The sequence below is a fragment of the Lissotriton helveticus genome, chromosome 5_1 (genome assembly GCF_964261635.1).
Source record: "Lissotriton helveticus chromosome 5_1, aLisHel1.1, whole genome shotgun sequence".
Taxonomy (NCBI): Eukaryota; Metazoa; Chordata; class Amphibia; order Caudata; family Salamandridae; genus Lissotriton; species Lissotriton helveticus.
The window spans coordinates 1,041,814,943-1,041,835,778 of NC_136065.1; the positions used below are offsets into that span (position 1 = coordinate 1,041,814,943).

At 43.0% G+C, this 20,836-nt stretch overlaps 1 protein-coding gene across 1 annotated transcript in view; it reads right to left on the reverse strand.

Moving 5' to 3' along the window:
* Positions 1–20,836, reverse strand: part of LOC144753478 (zinc finger matrin-type protein 4-like) — a 915,282-nt gene that overhangs the window by 562,592 nt on the left and 331,854 nt on the right. The window lies entirely within an intron of this gene.

Consider the following 20,836-nt stretch of genomic DNA (forward strand, 5'->3'; position numbering starts at 1 on the left):
GCAAGCCCACCACAGCCACGCCTACACAGCCCACCCGCAGAAAAACCCATATGCATCAATCGTGGACCCGTGACATAGACTCGGTGCAGAATCTTCAGCTGTACGAGTCGCAGACGCGCCGGGATCACGACCTCTTTAGGAGAGGATATCGCAGCCTGCCAGTCTTCATCATCCAACTCCAGCCCATCGTTAGTCCAAGCACTCCGAAGCTGAACAAGCAGGTCCGAACGATCATTGATGAGTTTTTTATAAATAAGGGAGATAGTGCTGTTCGGAACATGCCCGTCCAGCACCCTGTCCTCCAGGGGAGAACACTCCGGGACAGTAGATCCGGCTGGAAAAACCGATTCAATGGCATGTCAAACCTGGGAATAGCGAAAATACTCCGTGTCATTCAAATTATATTCCTGCTTCAATTCAGCAAAGGTCTTAACTCTATTTTTAGCCCAGAGATCGCCCACTTTACTAATGCCAATGAGGTCCCATCTATCAAAACCCTTCGACGTCCATAGCTCCCCCAGTCTCTCAGCGGCAAACAATGGGGTCGCTCTGGTCAGTTTATCCGCCCACCCCGTAGCCGTGGTCGCACTACCCCACACTCGCACTGCCACTCCGGTGGGACCCGTCAGGTTCCTCCTGGCGCCTCGAGAATAGAGCGCCCTATAATAATCACCCCCGGGCAACAGCCACCGATCCATCTCAAGTGCAGGATTCGGAGCTGGACCGTACATGGCATGGTTCACAGCGCTCAGCTGAGATGCCCAGTAGTATCTTTTAATATCAGGCAATGCTATACCACCATCGTACCAGGGCAACGTCAACTTCGCCAACGCAATGCGGGGCCGTCCGGCCCACACTAGTCTCCTCTGGAGGCCCTCGATTTCACGAAAGTAACTGTCCGGCACCAGATCAAGCGTGTTTTGGACGGCATACAGAAAACGGGGAAGAGACATCATCTTAAACAGGGCAGCTCTTCCCAAAGGGGACAAGGGTAAACTACACCATGCCGCAGCGTCCGACCGAAGCCGGACAAGCGGAGGTAACAAATTCCGCTCGTAGCGCACCATGGGGTCCAGTGAAATATAGATCCCCAAATACTTAAAGCCACCTCTAGAAACTGGTTTCGGGCAAGTGCGGGGCAGAGAGGGCGAGTCTCCAGTCAGTGGGAAAATACAAGACTTGGCCCAATTGATAACTAAACCGGAGTTTCGTCCGAAGGAATTCAAAACGTCGAAGAGGACTCCTAGTGACTTACGGGGGCAGGTCAGGTACAGTAATATGTCGTCGGCATATAGTGATATGCGATCTTCGAAGTCAGGGGACCATCGAATACCCTTGAGTGAGGGCTCCCAACGGAGCCACGCGGCAAGGGGCTCAAGCGCGAGCGCAAATAGAAGCGGCGACAGAGGACACCCCTGCCGCGTGCCTCGTCCGAGAACAAAGGGCTCCGAGGCTCTGCCGTTAACCACAGCCTGAGCCAACGGCTGCTCATACAGAAGCTTGACCCACGCGATGAACTTCGGGCCGAAACCAAATTTAGCAAGAGCAGCCCACAAATACGGCCACTCGACCGTGTCAAAGGCCATCGAGGCATCAAGGGAAACCAAGATGGCCGGTTCATTGAGAGACCCCGCCCTCGCAAGGACACCGTGAAGACGGCGGAGATTGAGCGCAGTATTCCGACGAGGAATAAAACCAGACTGGTCCGGGTGTATCAAATCGCTAATCACCGTGACCAAACGATTTGCCAAAAGCTTCGCCAATATCTTGGGTTCCGCCTTCAAAAGCGATATCGGTCGATACGATGAGCAGCGCTCGCGGGGCTTGCCATCTTTATGGATAACCACAATGGACGCCAGCCTCTGGTCCCTAGGAAGGGACCTAAGGTCTTGCGATGCCGCAAACATCCGACTAAGATACGGCGCCATTTTGTCCGGGCATAGCTTGTATAATTCAACTGGTATACCGTTCGGACCCGAGGCCTTCCCCGAGAGAAGGGAGCATATAGCAAGTGCAACCTCATCAGTGGAAAAGTCCGCCTCCATAAGCACCCTGTCCGACTCCGAGAGACTAGGCAGCACAAGATCATGAAGCAACAAGTGCGAGTCCTCTTCTGGCATATTCGAGACCGGCGCGTATACAACCCGAAAGTGCCGGGCAAACACCTCAACTATCTCAATCGGGTCCACCACTCGCGTACCGTCAACTTTCTCAACCACAGGCACCACTCGATTCAGTCTGTCTCGTTTGTCCAGCCAAGCAATCAGCTTTCCCGCTTTATCACCCACATCATACAAACGCCCCTGTTGCACACGGTTCATCGCCTCAGCCGCGTCAGTCACCAAAGCCCTGTATTCAGATTGCTTAAGAGCTAAAAAGTGCAATCGCACGGGTGTAACCCCAAACTCCAACTGTTCCTCCAACCCAGCAATTTCAGTTTCCAATCTCACCACCTCCTCATTTTTGCGCCTCCTCTCGCCAGCGATCAAAGACAGAGTCTGACCATGGATCACAGTTTTATAGGCCTCCCACAGGGAGACCGGGGAGGACACCGATCCCTCATTTTCAGCAAAGTAGAAGTCCATACACTTGAGCACCTCCGATCTAATTTTGGGATTCTGAAAATGCCATGGATTGATCGGGGCAATCCGACCCCCAGTCCCCAGCTGTACATCGATTTGAAGCCAAAGCGGGGAGTGGTCGGAAATCCCCCTAGCCAAATGCTTGATTTCACGTACCGAGACCAACTGCAGCACCGGCACGAGGATATAATCGAGTCTCGAGAGACTCCCATGAGCTCCCGAGTGGTTTTGGTGAGGTTTGGGGTTGAGTGAAAAGTTTCAAAGATTCAGTGTGGTCACAAAATGCATAGTTGACATCACAGGTGCATATTACTAAGCCACATGTACATCAGTTATGAACCAAGACCATATATATGGGAACACAGTTATAATAATCTGTTGTTCATGGATAGGTGTTGATGCAGAAAGTCAACGTTTCAACCCTCAATAAACATAGGTTGAGTTCCACCTTACTATGGGGTCTTCCTCAGGACTGGGATGTGTGGGGAAAGTGGGACAGGGCACCTCACTGCAAGTATGTACATTAATCGTATTAGGGCATGTGATCGAGCCTCGGTAGTATGAGAGATTCAATATTGAAGAAAGGACAGCCCGTGCCTCAATCGCGGTAAAGAATCTGTCCTGCCTCTGGATAAATCACAGAACCTTGGCATGAAAGTGGACAATAGAGTATGCTAACGATGAGCACCTCCTCAGCATGCAACCACAGCAAAAAAACATATTTTGACAAACAGGGCAGCACACAGGATAAAAACATGCATAGGACAGCACCCCATACCTGAGCTGCAGTGATGATAGTGATCATGATAACAAAGGAAATCATAATCAACGTACTCAATGTGACCACATCCCACATCACCTCCCTGAACAAAAAGCACATGTGATACCAGCAGAGATTAAGCTACAGTTCTGACAACACATTCCAATCGCTTTCTTTTTGCCAAGCACAACAGAGAAATATAAGAGGCTAATAGAGCCCATTTTAAATTGTAGCATTAGAGATACCAAAACTGCATCGTGCTCTGCAAGTTGCAGACAATCAAACACAACACATCAATGGACTTCTGCAGTTACTCATGACATTCCCCTGAAGACGGAAGCAGCCCCCCCGAAGAAATCCTTGATAAGACAGCATCAATATCTGCATACTTGAGAATACAGACCATACCGCATGGCACTGGTCTGGACATACTACACCATCAAGCGAGTTATTGGAGTGCTCAGAAATATGCATGGAGAAACATGCTCATAGTCCCACATTGATGTCAGCGGTTGTGCGGCAGGTCTGTTTCCTACTCCTTGAGATGACCATTAACAGACAAATATCAATCATAGACTACTCTCAGAACGAGGAAGTGCCACTATGGGGCCAGTCACACATGTAAGCACAACCCAGGACTTAACTTTCCTTAAAGGATTGATGGAATTCCTGCGAACCATCTGGGAATGGAATTGAATTGCCTGCAATCTTAATGGTAGCCCATTTTACATCAATCTGCTGGAGTCACTTCCAAGTTCTATCCTTGGCCACCACTAAATCCATGGGGTTGAAGAAGAAAAGTATGTTAAATGCCACCTTACTCTGACAGAAATCGTCAAGTGTGACCTGTTACTTTGGTTATCCATCGTCAAGACTCACTTAAATGATGACAGTTCTGCCAAGTCTACATGAAATGGTGGACATAGTATAGTGCATTGATACTATACTGGGTGTCCTGGTGCTTGCTGTTTCTTTTTGGAATCATGATGGATATACATGTACACACATCCGGTAAAGGATGCCATTTTGTGATGGCTATTTCTGGTTATGTGATGTTGTACATAGGTAATTCCTGCATCCTACCATTGGCTGGAATATGATGTCTTTGTGACTGATCACACATTAGAGTCACTCTCAACCTCCCACGCCGTAAGCAATGCTCACATCACTCCACACCTGAAGGAGCTCCACTGGCTCCTCATACACAAACAAGCACAAATTAAAATGGCTCACCCAAGGTACTACATAATAATGGCACAGCATACCACAACAATCTCACCTGTTTTCACAAACATTCAAGACACCTCCACTCGTCTGGACTCCTACTTGCAAATATCCCACGCATATGGAAACCAGCTCCAACGGTAAAGTTTTCTATTTTATTGCTCCTAAAGCATAGAACGGCCTGCCGTTACACATAAGAGCCCCCCCCCTCACTTCATGAATTCCGCAAGAAGCTGAAGACGTGGCTTTTTGAGTAATCCCACTATGCCCTAGGTTTGGCTAGGCTCGCACCTGCTCAAAGTCAGGATACCCTCCAAAATGACAGTGTGCTCTACAAATCTGCATAACATAACGTGTTACATGGCTTTGATTCATTCTTAAACATTATTTGTTTTGTCTTTTTCAGCAAGTCCATTGTTACATACATATATCACAATCACCTGATAATGCATATAACTGGCTTACTAAATACTGATATTGTCATGGTATTGGCTTATTATGGCATTAATCTGAGGATTAAAAGACTGCATATAATCCCTGAAAGATTGCATTCCTGAATGCTCATCCCTTATGTTGATTAGCTCTCAAGTGGATTTTAAGTGGTTCTTTGCCACAAACTATAATTGCCAGTCCTATCAGATGTTACCTTGCCTTATTTGGCTAATAAATACTCCAAGAGTCACTACAGTGTCATCAATGTTGTGGCTAGACCTAAGGGTCTGACTGCAGACTAACACAGGGGTTGGAACTCGTGCAGGAGGTTGAACAAGCACGCCTTGAACACGCAGCGAACATTTCTAGATATTCTTGTGTTAATCAAGACCAGATGATGAAAAACTGCATGGTCAGGGCTTGTTGCATTATGTAGAGAAAATAGATTGTGAAGATGCGACGGATAGTTGGTAGTTAGGGAAGACAAATCTGAAGAAATGTTAGTTTTAGTGTGGCAACAAAACAGTCATGCATTTTGTTTAGTACCTTACAGCGAATTGACTTGAACACTTTAATCTCGTATTTATAGATAGGATTCAACCTCACACACAAGTCACACAGCGCAGCAAAACTTCTTGCTGCACAGCACTGCGTGACAGGGAAGGGCAGGAATGTGCCGTATTTAAGTCTATATGGTGCATTCCTGCCTTTGTCCCAGCGCTGGCGGCCTTTTGGCAGCCTAGGGCCAACGCAGGCACTCTTTCACCATGGTACAAGGGAGCTTACGTTGTGAGGAGGATTATTTTTGTGAATAAAGGGAACTTTCCTGCACAAAAACAATCCCCGGAGGCTTTTTCCTCTTTCTATGTGTGCTGCTATGTTCCTCTGAGACTGGTGGGCGCAGAAGAGAAAGAAGCATCTGGGAAGGTATTTTGTTTATTTAAAGTTAGTTGATAATGTGTACACAGAGCAAGAACATACTCTATGCTGCTGTGTTGAAGGCAGTGTACCGAGAATCATACGTGGAGGAAATAGAGGAGGACATCTCAGATGCTTACAGTCCAAATATTTTTGGGAGTTCAATACAAAGGAGCCAGCCTTAAAATGTATGATTATTGTTTTTTAGGTTTGGAAATTGGAATAACGTGATGTGAATAGCTTACAGAACAAGGAACAAGATATTATCAACATTTTTGAAATGTCAAAATTGCTGATCCACAAGCGTGTGGAATTTAAACAAAAAATGTCAGCTCACTAAGCTGAATCTAAATGTAAATAAGTATGAGAATATCTTGGCCACATAACTTGAGATTTTTTAAGAGCCCACGTGGATGTCATTGATTTTTGCTAGTGCATCCTATGACATTGTGACCTACAACAAATTGACATAAGTGTTTGTCTATGTCCTTGGGGTTCGTGCACCCTTAGGTGAATATTTAAAAACTAGAAACAAGATGGCAGCCTATCATGATCAAGACTGTGTACAGCTAAAGCGCATTAATTTCAGCTGTTTTAGTTGGAATAAATAATATTTGACATTTCTTTATATGCGAGAGGGACTATAATTTCTTCCTAGCTGTGCATCAGCCTCGTTCAGGAGCATGCAGGCACACTGCAAATATTGTTGGAGACAAAGACATTTTTTTAATGAACAATGGCGTATGTTTCTTCCGCCTTTACAGAAATTAGAGGGTGTAATATAATGTTATATGTGGTTGAGAAAATTCCATGTTACATTACACAGGGCTTCATTATGAGTTTGGTGAAACGGGATCACCTCCATAAATAGTCTGTGCTCTCCACGCCAAACTTGCGATTCCAGGGTCAGGGAAGAGTCAGCAATACAATGGTGGTGGCTCTACAGGCTTCGCCATTGTAACCAGTGACGTATCACAGGCCCCCGTGGTGCGGCGGGTCCCCAAGCTCCAGGGGACCCCTCAGCACAGAGCTCTGGCCGGAGAGCCCTCGATTTAGTCCATAGGGGGCCCCTCCACATACCTTGCAGGGGGGCCCCCCTCAAGTTTTGTTACGCCAGTGCTTGTAACCCTGTGACCTGTCTGTCCGCCCACCAAGGGGCCAGCAGGTCAGAGTGAAGGTAGTCCCACCCTATTGATAGTGGCGGCCATTACAAATTTTTCCTTCCAATGTTCGTTATGCGACGCATGTCAGAGAAAGGCAGGGAAAATAATAAATGGCCCCCAAATGCAGGGAGAAAATATCCTGCGTCTTGGGGGCATTTAGGGGCTTATTTACAACAAAATCTATTAAAGGGAAGGTTTATGTTGCCAAACGAGGTATTAATGTCCTTGGTCTTCTACATCAAGCTGAATTTGGTATCACTATCAAACCTGGTTTACCCAATCCTGTATTTATTGAAGGGTGCAATCTCCCTTGTTCTACTTCTTCATTTTCTGTTCCCGTTTGTAACATTTTGGATGGTAATGTGTGGTAATGCAAATATGAGAACATTTTTGAAGATCGTCTAGGTAAAATCACCATTTTTCAGCATTTGATTAAAGTCAAAGATAACATCATCCCTGTTAAACACAAACTCAGAAATGTCCCACTCAGTATTAGAGAAGATTTGTCTAAACACCTAAAGTCACTATGTGAACAAGGAATTATTGAAAAAGTAGAATCCACATTATGGCTTTCTCCCATTATGCTTGCCAAGAAGAGGTCTGGTGACCTTAGGATGTGTGTGGATTTACGTAGTCTTAACGAGGCCATCTGGGTCGATGGTTTTCCTCTTCCCCGTATTGAGGATTTAATAGCAAAAGTAGGTTCTTCCACTTGGTTTTCAAAACTTGATCTCAAAGCAGCTTACCACCAGATTGAATTGCATCCCCTTTCGCGACATCTCACTGCTTTTGTTACACCTGATGGCGTATTCCAATTTCGTCGCCTTCCTTTTGGCCTGGCTTCCGCTGCTGCTGTTTTTCAGCGAATCATGTCTGAAATGTTTGAGGAACTTTCTAATGTAGTCGTCTTTCAAGATGATATTCTTATTTTTACACTTACTTTACACTGCCTGTTGCCATTCCATCACTGAACACTGTGATGTCATCTATGGGGTTGCTGATGATTCTACCCTAGTGTTCCTTGTGTGGCAGTTGCAGCTGCTGTGTCTCCCCTACAAGCTGGACGGCTCTCTTCTCTGTAATAAACCTACAACTTCCATCACCTGTCTCCGCCTCATCATTACACTGGCAACAAGGATGGTCAGCTGTTCTTCAACTATTTTCAACCTTCAAAACAACGTCCTCGTTTGAATCGTTTTGAAGTTCAGGACCTTTTTATCTCATTTGCTTCTACAAACTCGACACTCATGTGAGTACATTTATGACTTTTATTGCCTGCGCCTGCTGTACATGTTGAGAGCCGTCACAGTCGCCGGACTTTCCTTCATTTTTATTGCCGTTTTGTTGTTACATTTCAATTAAGCTTAAGCAGCGCTACTCGTGACTTCCTCATATACCAACCAAAGGAATCTAGCGGAACCTTGTCTGGACCGGCTGATTCAACCGAGGCTTTTCCTCCGTTTTTCAAGCCTTTCTTACCTTCAGTTCTGTCCTTCCAGCGCAGCGTGTTTCCTCTGCCGCTTGTTCCTCTCATTCCGACTTGATCTTCGGTATGATGACGTCGTAGAATTTCCAACGTACCTCAGTCAAGCGCCGTCACGTCTCCACGCATGCTAGTTGCCATGGCAATCTACAATCGTCACGACGTTCACGCTGTCTGCCAGCTGCTATAAATGTACGTCACAAAGAGTTACTCGTCACAAAGACTTCATTTCTGCTGCAACCAAGTGTTCATTGTTCTTGACGTGCACGGCTGATCAGTTCTAAAGCTCTTGTTTCCGCTGATGCACACAGCCATTAATTTCTAGCACTCTTCATTTACGCGCTGACGTGCACAACTTTAGCACATCGAAACGAGCATTTTCACGCTGACGTGCACAGCTTTAGCACGCCGAAAAGAGCATTTTCACGCCGATGTGCACAGCTTTGGCACACAGAAAACGACATTTTCACGCTGATGTGCACAGCCTTTGCACAAAAAAAAAAAAAAAAGAGCATTTACACGCTGGTGTGCACAACTTTAAAGCACAACCAAGAACATCTACACGTTTGTGCTGTTGTGCACAGCTTTAATTACTTTATTTTAAATTTCACTACAGTATTGATTTTTATTTCCTCTTTAGTTTTCAGTTGTACACTTTTCAAAGACAGTTTATTTTTCAATTTTTTTTCTTCTTATTTCTATAAAAAAAAAAAAAAAATGGAGAATCCACAATGCAAAGTGTCACTCCTCCAGCTCCGTTCCTTCAGACACCTGGTGATCCTCCTCTTGAATGGAAACTCTGGTTAAGATCTTTCATGGCTTACTTAGGTGCAATTGATGGTCTAAGATATCGTGCTGAAAGAAAAAAAAGTCTTATGTACTATCACCTTGGTGTTGAAGGCCAAAATGTGTTTGACCATTTACCCCCTTTTGTTCCTCCTCCTGGTGAATATCCAGATGAATTCGACATAGCTATAGCTAAATTAGACAAGTATTTTGTTAAAACTAAAAACATGGTTGTCCATCGTTACAAATTCTTCACCAGGACTCAAAAACCTGAAGAAAGCATTGATACCTTTGTCACAGCTTTAAAAATACTCGCTTCCAAATGCGAATTTGATAACTTCACCTCACAACTTTTTAGGGATCAACTTGTTGCACATTGTTTATGTAAGCAAATTCAAGGGAAATTACTAACTTGCAAAGATCCTTCTCTGGATAAGGCTATTGACATAGCTAAAAGTATAGAGACATCTTTGGAGGATTCTAAACAATTAGAAGTTGCCCTCTCCAATACCTCCATTTCAAGTGCAGTCTCTACTAAAACACCTGCTTCCACCAAAACACCTAATTTTATTCCTCGTGACACACGTGGTTATTTTAGAAGAATGGGAACTACTAGTACCAGAAGACCTTTTATGCCTAACAAACAATTCAGTCAAAGTACTTTTCTTTTCAGATGTGGCTCTTCTTACCATGTTTCTAATTTCAAAAATTGCCCTGCTGCCAATCAACAATGCAGCCAGTGTGGCAAAAATGGTCACTTCTCAAGAGTTTGTATGAGAGGTAGAAGAGGCAGTGTGCGGTGTGTCATGAATGAGAGTGATTCTTCCCCTGATTTAAATTATCCAGAAAACTCTACTGAATATTCAGAATGTGATGTAACTAATCAAGAGTATGTAGTCGTTGTAAAAGACAGTAACAATGTCAATCAAACATTCCATGTCCCTGATCCCGAAGATGACACCATTATTGAAAAACATCATGTTCAGTTACTCGTAGATACTGGAGCTCGTATCACCATTGTTTCTCACGAAAAATACACTCGTTTTTGGCAAGATAAGTGTTTACTTCCCCCGGATGTTCTCACTGTGGCTTTTGAAGGGAGCAGAATTAATCTTTTAGGTTATTTCTGGGCTGAAATTTGCATTTTTGGAAAATCTATTAAAGGGAAGGTTTATGTTGCCAAACGAGGTATTAATGTCCTTGGTCTTCTACATCAAGCTGAATTTGGTATCACTATCAAACCTGGTTTACCCAATCCTGTATTTATTGAAGGGTGCAATCTCCCTTGTTCTACTTCTTCATTTTCTGTTCCCGTTTGTAACATTTTGGATGGTAATGTGTGGGAATGCAAATATGAGAAATTTTTTGAAGATCGTCTAGGTAAAATCACCAATTTTCAGCATTTTATTAAAGTCAAAGATAACATCATCCCTGTTAAACACAAACTCAGAAATGTCCCACTCAGTATTAGAGAAGATTTGTCTAAACACCTAAAGTCACTATGTGAACAAGGAATTATTGAAAAAGTAGAATCCACATTATGGCTGTCTCCCATTGTGCTTGCCAAGAAGAGGTCTGGTGACCTTAGGATGTGTGTGGATTTACGTAGTCTTAACGAGGCCATCTGGGTCGATGGTTTTCCTCTTCCCCGTATTGAGGATTTAATAGCAAAAGTAGGTTCTTCCACTTGGTTTTCAAAACTTGATCTCAAAGCAGCTTACCACCAGATTGAATTGCATCCCCTTTCGCGACATCTCACTGCTTTTGTTACACCTGATGGCGTATTCCAATTTCGTCGCCTTCCTTTTGGCCTGGCTTCCGCTGCTGCTGTTTTTCAGCGAATCATGTCTGAAATGTTTGAGGAACTTTCTAATGTAGTCGTCTTTCAAGATGATATTCTTATTTTTACTCAAACTGAGGCCGAGCATGAGAAAGCCCCTGACCAAGTCTTTAACATTTTGGAACAAAGAGGTGTAACTTTACAGAAGAGCAAGTGTATATTCAAAACCAGAGAAGTAGAGTATCTTGGTCATACCATTCCTGAGAGTGGCATCAAACCTAGACCAGGTTTAGTTAAAAGCATTATTGAAGCTCCTGCACCCTCAAACAAAGAACAACTTTTGTCCTTTCTTGGTCTTTGTGAGTTTTATTCAAAATTCATGAAAGACTATGCCAAAACTACTGAATGTTTCAGACTTTTACTAAAAAAGGGTGCCACCTTCAGCTGGTCTGATGAGTGTGAAAAGGGCTTTCAGCTCATTAAAGAGCATATCACTAAAACTCCTGCTCTTCAACCTTTTAATGGTAATAGAGAAACTGTGGTCACTGTTGACGCTTGTGAATATGGCTTAGGAGCTGTCCTTTCCTAATTGGCTTATGGCAAGGAATTTACAGTAGGGTTTGCATCCAGGACCCTTCGTCCCGTTGAAAGAAAATATTCCGTCATAGAAAAAGAGCTTCTAGCTTGTGCTTGGAGCGTTGAGAAATTCAAATCTTATTTGTGGGGTAGACCGTTTATCCTTCAAACCGACCATCGACCTCTGGTCGATATTTTGTCAGGCAGGAATATCAAACGTACAACCGCACGGTTGGCTAGACTTTCCACTAAATTATTAGAATTTAATTTCAAAGTCATTTATATTCCTGGAGGTAAAAACAAACGGGCAGATTGTTTGTCCAGGTTACCTATACAAGATCCTGACGAAAATGAGTGGGAAACTGAGATTGAGGAATGCTTTGTGGCTAATATTTCCCAAGATTCTATTTCTTTTGCTGAAAATGACTGGATTAAAGCAGTTGAAAATTATGTTGTCCTTAAAGATGTAATTTCCTTCATACAAAAAGGGTGGCCAAAGGAAAAATCTCTTTCTCCTGAACTTCAGATCTATTGGAAGATTAACTCAGAACTTTCTTTAGAAAATGGTAAAATTGTTAGAGGCAACAAATTCATTCCTCCTTCTGTTTATCGAGAGAGAATAGTTGCTGATGCCCATTCTGGACATCTAGGAGCCACTATTACCAAGAGAAATGTTAGATCGAATTTTTGGTGGCCTAAAATGGACAATCAGATTGTGGAAGCTATTAAACTTTGTACACGTTGCAACACTAGTGACAAGGTTCTTGTCTTAGAAGGTGTTTGTGATTCCATTGTTCCCCCACCTGTTAGAGCTTGGCAAAAAATTGGCTTGGACTTTCTAGGTCCATTTCATGTCCTTCCCAATACTTCCAAATACTTCCTAGTCCTTGTTGATCACCTCTCTAGATGGGTTGAAGTTGAACCCATTAATGTTCCCAACTCTAAAAGTGTCATTGATTGCTTAAGTAAAATTTTCTTGAGGGAAGGTTGTCCGGAAGAAATTCTCACTGACAACGGAGTACAATTTATTTCTAAGGAAATGAGTGTTTTCTTGAACAACTGCTGCATTAAACATACTAGAACTCCTTTATACCATCCTCAGAGCAATGGCAAAACCGAGAGGTTCAATAGGGTTGTTGTTGAATGTGTGCAAGCTGCTTTCAGGTCTAATAACTGTATTTTTCAAGCTGTAAAAGATCTTTTATGGTCTTATCGGATTTCCCCTCATATTGCCACAGGTTTCTCTCCCTTCCAACTTATGAGAGGAAGAAAAGCTTGCTCCCAGGCTTTCCCTTTTTGGATGGTTAAAAGTTTCCACCGGGGTTGTGATTTAGAAGAAGTATGGGAATGTGCTAATAAAAAGTCTTCCAAATCATTGCCTAGTAATGTGAAATTAGGCAAGCAGTCCCTACCCAATATTCGGGCGGGCGATTGGGTTAGAATTAAGAATCCTGTTACTGTTAAGAAGGGTCTTTCAAAATTCCTTGATTCTCAACAAGTTGTAGAAGTTCGCAAGAATGCTGTTAAATTGTCAAATGGCAACTGGTGGAGCACTTCTCGTGTTGCCAAAGATCCTTCTTCTTCCCGTGCAACTGTTTCTTCACCCAAAATTGTTAATGTTGGGAATGGTTTCAGGAAAAGCTCTAGAGTAACTGTTAGGCCTAACAGATTTCGTGATTATATCTAATTTGCCCATCCCAGTTGTTATATTCTGTGTTTTTTTTTCTGGGAATGTTTTTGTTTTGTTGCCTTTGTTTTTTTTTCTTTTAAAAAAAGGTGGGAGGTGTGTGGTGATCTGTAATCTGTACTTTACACTGCCTGTTGCCATTCCATCACTGAACACTGTGATGTCATCTATGGGGTTGCTGATGATTCTACCCTAGTGTTCCTTGTGTGGCAGTTGCAGCTGCTGTGTCTCCCCTACAAGCTGGACAGCTCTCTTCTCTGTAATAAACCTACAACTTCCATCACCTGTCTCCGCCTCATCATTACACCCTTGCACCACTTTTGCGTCATTTTTAACATGGGAAAAGTGACGCAAAAGTGGCGCAAGGGGTTTGTAAATCTGCCCCTTAGTCTTTGATCAGAGAGGGGAAAAAAATACTCTCGCCTTGGGAGTTTTCTTTCTCTGAACACAAAGTTGCAGAGCGGATGCTTTAAGCATGATGCCTGCTCTGCAAACCTTCAGTGCTGTGGATGGAGCTCCTGTTCCAACAACTCCCTTTACTACAGAGATGCTCGCCAGGCAGGTGGTTATCTCTAAATAGAGTGTTTGGTCCCCATGCCTCCCCGGGCAGACCAGCAGATCCTCCGCCTGAGTCTAAATGAGACCAATAACGTCAAAGTCCAACATTAAATTCACCACAGCAGTTCAGCTGATTAAATGGAACAACAGCCAAGGGTTCAGATGGAGCTGACATGGTAACATATGCTGTAATTTGGCGTCATTGCCAGAGGGCACAGAAACACACGTTCATTTACAACCTTGTGAAATTGGCAACTTAATAGTATAAAGATGGTGCAATAAGTATAATGCTGTTCGATTTTTTTCCCTTTTGCTGCAGCCATTTAACCAAGTCAAGTGCTTATCAGGGCAGGCTGCTTGGTGGTGGATTATGCTCTTCACATACGCACAGGACAACCGGCAGCGATGAACACTGAAGAGCGCATAGTTGGATATGGAAGTATTTTCATGCCAAACAGTGCTGCAAACAGCACCTCAACCTCAAAACAGGGTTATAAAGACAAGACCACTGTAAGACTCATTCTTGTGCCTGCCAAAGTGCAATTTGAGGAGGGGGGCTGTTTTGCATATTCCCACTCAGAAAGGTCCCCAAGGCATACATGGACAACTGCTCCCTATTTGTGCTTTCACAGTAACATAGAAGGTTAAACAGTCAACCTGAAAAACATAAAAGAAGAAACATGACCCTTGAATTAAAGACATTTCAGTTTTGCTGTGCTGCTGTACTGAAAGCCAAAAAACGTCTCCAACATAAAGTCTGAAGACAACCAAAGACCTACAGGCTTATCCACAAGATTTGTTATAAAGGAGCTTTCTCAAAAAGAATAACACTGCAACCTTCTTTGCATCATACCCAGTCACTTCTCTTCCAAACTCTCAAACATGCACAAACACATCAAACCTACAATAAATCTCAATACTGCCTTCAAAGCCCCACTCCGAAAAAAACACATGACTACCCTCCTAGTGCAACAGCTCAGCACTCGAGAGGTGGCACCCAATTTGACCACATAAACAACAGCAATAAAAAAAAACAAAGTGAGAATTTGGAATCTCCAATAAATCCATTTGCCCTTCATATAATGAGAGAATTCAGGTCTATGCCCAAGACAGACTGCCGATGCGTACGTTAACAATCATCGCTTCTCTAAATACGGGCTGGTTCCTCTGGTCACCTCAAACAATTAGAATAGCTCTTTAGGGACCAACAACTCTCTACAGCTTGATGTAAAAGATACCGCTCCAACCAAAAAACACTGCAGTGCAGTTGCAGTGTGGGATGAGCTCCAAACAGAAGCTGCCCAGACTGAGTGCTGCAGTTATCCTCCCACTTCTTGAACTTTCTAAAGCCGTTACCAGCATCCACTTACAAGATTCTGCCCAGAAGACCCTACATGGGGCAACATGTGGCTCCAGTCCTCTGTATTAGACGGGAATTTGTTCATCTCATTAGAAGGGTTCTTTCCCACACCTAAGTTGTAATTTCTCTACTGAAACATACTCCAGGGCCTTTACAAGCACCTTTATTTCAATATTTTTCTCAGCCTGTTAGCTGTCCTCAAGCACTCATTTGGTCACTGTTTTCCAGACACACAAATGGTTGACACACAAATTACTATCAAAAGAGTGAACCGACATGCCTTAATTGCGAAAGCATACATACGCAGCATAACTAAAAGGGAACTAGAGATGACAAATCGCTTTCCGAAACAACATAAAACAGAAATAATACCAGTCAGCCGACTGTGCCAGGTCCCAATGCTATTCTTAGGATGTTGAGTCTGGTATTGCTCAGTGCTCTCTGCTGTGCTTCCTACTGGAAACCACCAGTTGCACCCAACTCATTTTGTCCCTTTCCATGGCATGGTTCCTGTGAGCTGAATTGTTAAGTACAGAATGTCATTGAGCCACAAATGGATCTGAGCTGTAATATAGAAATACCAATACGTACATTGCCTTTTGCCATTTGTTTCGCAAGAAATGTTCTACGTTTCTGCAAAAATAGATTGATCTGGAATTGTTCCATTTCTGGTGTGAGTATCTTGCCCAGTACATGGTGACATTTGTAGTTCAGTATTTAAAATGGGAAACAAATAACAAGTATCAGAATTCAAACGAAAAAAATAGTAAGTCAATATGTTATTTGGATGCCATACGGTCTAAATCTAAACCTGGACATGCCAATTTTAGCTGGTCCCACATTCCTGAATGGTCAGTGAAGACATGTCAGAAGTATAGCATAAATGTGGCCCACCTAGACTTAAATCAGCCAATGGAATATGAGCCAGACACTCTCCCTGCCTCGTGGTGTGGGGGCTAGAAGAGGTCACAAGTTCCTCTGGTGTCATTTCCCCTTGAAGTGGTAGTCATGCCTTTCATGAAACACATGCATACATGTCTCTATAATTAGCAGTGCTGATGCGGAAACTAATTATTAGTTCCATTCAACATACAGTCATGAACACAAGCATATCGGTTAACTCCTGGTGCTCTCAAATGTGTTGTGGAGCAGAATCCTGGCATACACTTGCTCAAATGAAACACAAGTCAATGTTCAAAGAGCAAGGAACCCTTGAGTTTATATCCTTACAGCGATCCTGGCTCCATTAACAAGAAGTTACCGGGATGCTCACCATCAGCCTTTGTTAAGGGTGCAGGCCTCCTCTTCCCTTCTAATTTGCAGCAACCATCCCCACGCGGAACATACCTTACTATGTCCTTCCCAAGAAGGAGAGGATGCACAGCAAAAACAGATCAGAGTGGTAAATTTGTTTGGGGGTATCATGGTCTCTGTAATCTGCCTTCTCACCCAAACTCATACTTCACTCAACTTGAGGAGGTTTCCCCCTTCATTGGTTTACTTTCCCAAGCCCTATCCTCTGAAGTTGGGTAGTGCAGACATGCAGGTCTATCTCTGCTTGTCTGGGGTCAGACATTAAGGAGTGATTGGACCAAACGATGGCCCAGTAAATTAATTTTGAACAGCTCATCTTTGGGACGGATAATGACAAGGTAAACTCCACCTTTCAAGGTTGAGCCTTTCAAGATTAATAAACTGATAGTTTATTCATTTGGTAATCATTCCTCGTGTTAATTAAAGTGTTTAGAAATAGCGTCAGGGCATTATGTAGCACAGTAAAAAAAAACTGGTAATCTGATAATGGGGAATCTTGGTGGTCACATAAAAGCAGGCACAGGCTGCAAATACAGAAGCCCCCCCATCCCGGCATTTTTATTTTCATTGTGCAATAGTAACTCCCCTGCATTTCATGGCTGTCAGGGTCGACACTGTTGTCCTCACTTGTTTAATACAAGTTCAAATATCATTCATTATTCCAACTGCTGACCTCTGTGAGCTGCTGACAAATCTCAGGGGTTGGGCCATATACTGGGAAGTAAAGTCATTTTACTGGACTGACATTGACTTGCTATGATGCTTTTGTAGAGGCCAGAGATCCAAAAAATAATAAAAAATCTTAAATGAAAAAATACATGTAGCCACCTTGTGTTGAAAATAATTTTGCTTTAAGCACAAAAGTTGTTATGTACAGAAATTAGTAGGTCGTGAGGGAATATTGTTCTTTGTTGTAATTTTGTTCCCCTCTTTCCCTGACCTTTAAAGTATATTCAGAGGGGGTCCCATATTCATGTAGAGGCCAGAGATCTATGCTTCGGTGTCACTACAAGGCCTCCTGCTGCTCTGTTTTGGGAAATATCATATGATGGCGCACTGAGAAGACACCTGTTCAGCGATTTTTGAAAAGTGAGTACATTGTATTATGTGGAGGAAAAAAATCGGATTAAGAAGCAAGGGGATTTAAGATTAACAAATCATAATGAAGAATGCCGGACTGTTCCTCTTTAGTTTGATTGTGGTGTGTGGTATAAGGAAAAAATAACACAACAAATTCATGTTTTTGGTCTTGAAGAGCTTGATGAGAAAGGGAGCTGTAGCTTTGCTATAAATCTGCAAGATGCTGTATGAATAACTCCATACAACACCGGGGCCATTTGACCTTCCACCTCTGTGATACGTAAGCACCATGCTAAGGAAGGTTGACGGAGAAAGGGGAACACCACAATGGCAGCCATGTCCAGCGAGAACACTCACTGACTTTAGGGTCATTGTTTCTATGTTTCCAAGATTGGAACCCCTACTTTAATGACAAACGTGCTTTTGGATTGTTTGCAGAAGTCCTTTTGTCAGAAATGTTCTAACCCTGTGGCAGAGACTTTAGAAAAAAGCATTTGCAATGCAATCGGTCTCACATTTACGAGACTTACAGCTTTTGGAGTTGTAAATGACAATGTCTTCTGACTATGTGTTTTGGTTTGGAGTGGAGGTATATGGTTTGGAATGGAATTACGTGTGTTGGATTGGAGTGGTTCGCTGTGGATATGTGTGGTGTGGAATTGTGTGGTGTGTAATGTATTTGTGTAGTGGAATTATGTGGCATGGTAAATAGATAGGGGTGAGAGCTGCACGGAATAGATGGAAAAGAAGATAGGGATAGGTAGTTAGTGCACAAAGTGGTAAATGAACACCAGACACAGGAGCAAAAAGAGCTCTTGAAAAAGAGAGAAAGAAGTGGAGAGTGGGGCATAGAGGCATAAGGAGAGTGTGCCTCTGTACGCAGAAGACACCCCAATTAGAAGAGGAGAGAGTTTGAGGGACAAACATTTTGGAAAGGCACAGGGAAGAAACTGTGCTCGAAGACCTGAAGTGAACTAGTATGAGAGAGGAGGAAAGAGTGTGTGAGAAAGTGAGAGAGGTGTGAGAGAGTACAAGAAATAGAGAAACAAGTGGGAGAGGAGATGAGAGGTGGACTAGGGCACAGCCCAAGGAGGTACAGGAATGTAGCATGTGTGAGCAGGCAGTATAGAGAGGAGACACAGAGTGCAAGGGAGGGATGAGAGGGGGCTGTGGAATTGCAAGATGAGAGGGTAGCGGGAGGGGGTGATGAGAGGGTTAAAGGGGGTGTGAGGAAATACAATGTAGACATGGGTTGTGTTGGAATTGTTTGTTGTGGTGTGATGTGGAGTTGTATAGTAGAAATATGTGGCATGGTGTGCTGTGGAATGATGTGGATAGTAATTACATTTTATTACTGTAGTGGAATTATGTAGAGTTAGATTGTGTATTATGGAGTTAACTATTGTGTGTTGTGGAGGGATATGTTGTTGAGTTGAATTATGTGGTGTGCCGTTAAATTTTGTGACATGGTGTTGAAATCGGTGGTGTGTAGTAGAGGTATGTGGTGTGTTGTGGAATTGTGTTGCGTAGTTGGTGAGGAATTATCTGACGTGTATTGGATTAGCTCTGTGATTTACTGTTCCTACTCTTTAAAAATATATTTTTTTAAAGTGCCACATTTTACATTATAAACCCTTGTTTGTGTGGAAGGAATAATTAAAAGAATATATTCCTTGCCAGCCTTTTTTTATTCATCTCTTGTTTCTGAAGGGTACTTGCTTCAACTTTCCAGAGCCAAGCTTGAAATGAGGCTTTCCTGTTTTTGTTTTTATGACTTTCATGTAATACATCCTTATGCGTGCTGAAGGGTGTTGAGGAGTGGGGAGCCCTACCTTTGCCCCTGTTCTTTGCCTGTTTCAATTTTTAGAAAAACAGCTGGCTGTCTGTGAGCGGGTAATCAATTGTAAGGCTTTATTACTGTACACAAAAACAGTGGTTGAAGTGGCGGGAAAAAAGTTAGGGAAATGTGGGCGTACAATCAGAGAGCGGGAATAACCTGGGGATTGGGTCGATGGGCGGAGTCAGAGGTGTTGCCAGAAAGAGCAGAACACTCCACTTTTTAGAATTTAGTTGGCGTTTCACTGACCGGTTACAGCTTATTACGTTATTTCATTCAATCAATGGATACACATGTTTATTTAAGGTTTAATATGAGTTATTGACATTAAAATACATCCACAAAGTGGGATATGTTTCCAATCACAGAATATCCTAAATACACTTAAAAGTGGAATCACTAGCCATTTATCGCCGAGTCATGCAGTTTCTGTCATCAACACTTCTCTTTCCTTTTTCCACAAGAGCAGTTTAACATCCATGGTAAAATATCCTAGTTTGCAAATGTTTCCGACATAATTATAGCTTTGCCATTTTTTCCACATAATACATCATCTGCTGCATAATCTGACGATTTTAACCAAAAAATAATTGTAGCTCAAAAAGATCAAATGTTACTAATAAATGTGACTTGTGATTCTGCAAAGTGGAGGGCCCTGTGCAAATGTTTACTGGTCACTCTTCTTTTTGCTGCATTTGCATGTTACACTGGTACTAATGAGGCAACGTGTTTGCAGAGATGTTAGTATATGTAAAAATGCCAAAATAATAAAGTATCAGAAAATTTACCTCATTAAGCTGCATCTTTTTGTTTGCTGCATAATTTAGTCAACAGTGCAACATAACGTTGTCCTCCATTGCTGTATAATGCCAGTGGCCCCAAAGCAGGCAGCACATATTAAAAGTGCTTGTGCATGAAATAGAGAGACCATGACTTTTACAAACATACTTCGCTGTGCATGCAAATCCTGCATTGCCGATCCTTGATGAGATGCACTACAACTGCTGAAACAAGGCCAATTGAGGTACCAATCGGAGAGGAGGACTGGTCTCAAGGGTCCTGTGACCTCAGTGACAGAGTCACTGTCACTCTAAAGTGCGCTGCTCATTAGACCTGACTGGAGTTGAACTTCAGTATGGATTGTGGTGGACAGGCCTTTACGGTTAATCCACACTTGCCACCGCTAGGATCCACCTGCTGGTGCTAAGAAACCAGGCCTTCTAAGGTCTAGCAGGGCGTTCTAAGGTCTACAAGGGAATTTGCTCCTTCAGGATAGTGCTCTGGTAGACTGATCAT